This window comes from Echinops telfairi, unplaced genomic scaffold, assembly GCF_000313985.2.
Source record: "Echinops telfairi isolate 266 unplaced genomic scaffold, ASM31398v2 ScPeMD7_1;HRSCAF=3_0, whole genome shotgun sequence".
NCBI lineage: Eukaryota > Metazoa > Chordata > Mammalia > Afrosoricida > Tenrecidae > Echinops > Echinops telfairi.
Window position 1 is genome coordinate 37,288,768 of NW_022103896.1, and position 994 is coordinate 37,289,761.

General features: G+C 56.8%; 1 protein-coding gene across 1 annotated transcript in view; it reads left to right on the forward strand.

Annotated features, from left to right (window-relative positions):
* Positions 1–994, forward strand: part of LOC101641989 (neurocalcin-delta) — a 102,303-nt gene that overhangs the window by 99,746 nt on the left and 1,563 nt on the right. The gene's annotated exons all lie outside the window — the stretch shown is intronic.

Below are 994 nucleotides of genomic sequence, written 5' to 3' on the forward strand. Positions count from 1 at the left end.
TGTTGTAGGGTGGATGCACCTGTTCCCCTGTCACAGGCTGGGTGCACCTGTTCCCCTGTCACAGGCTGGGTGCACCTGTTCCCCTGTCATAGGCTGGGTGGACCTGTTCCCTTGTTGGGTGCACCTGTTCCCCTATCGTGGGTTGGGTGCACTTGTCGCAGTGTTAAGCACTGCACAGGCAGGGATGTGACTTCTGAAAACAGGCCAGGACACAAGCCTAGGAAGGGCCCCTCTGAAAAACAACAAGAGCCCTGCCTCTCTCCTTCAAGCAAGAAAAGTGAATTGGGGTAAACAATAGCCAGGTTCTGGGGAATGCTTTGCAGCGAAGGGAGAGATGCCAGAGGGATTTCAAAAGGTTGGTGGCAGGGTCCCTTGTCTCCTTTTGATTCTATATTGCCATGGGCGTTTTGAAGCCCCCGCATATCTGCTGCTATCCCTGAGGGGGACCTCTGGGAATCAGCCCCTGCCCCTCTGCCTGGGTTGGGAAATAAAAGAGCAATTCAATTCAAAATTGGGGTGGCCTCAACTCAACTCATGGCACCCCGTGTGTGTCAGGGGAAGCCTGTTGGGCTTTCAGTGGCCAATCTCTTGGAAGCGGGGCTCCCCGCTTGGCTTCTAAGGCCTTTGGGTGGACGGGGCAGCGAGCAACCAAAGGCACTAGCTGTTTACCCTGCCTGGGAGTACAATAAAGCTAAGGCACGGAGCGGCATTGGATGGTATGGCTTCACGTGTGAGCTGCTGGGTGGGTGCGGTAGGAGGGGGCACCCCAGAGAGGGGTGGGGGAGCAGGGTGGGAGACATCCTTTCTGAGGGCAGCTCCTCCCAAGGCATGGAAGGCGGGCAGGCAGAGGGGAGGATGGACAGTCAAGTCAGGTGCTTCAAGCAGCAGAGGTGCAGGGGACTTCTGCTCCCTGAGCTCAGAAAGGAGACAATAATGAAGCACATGGGACACGTGTTGCTATCCCCTGCCCTGCCCAAGGCAAGACCCACCTGGA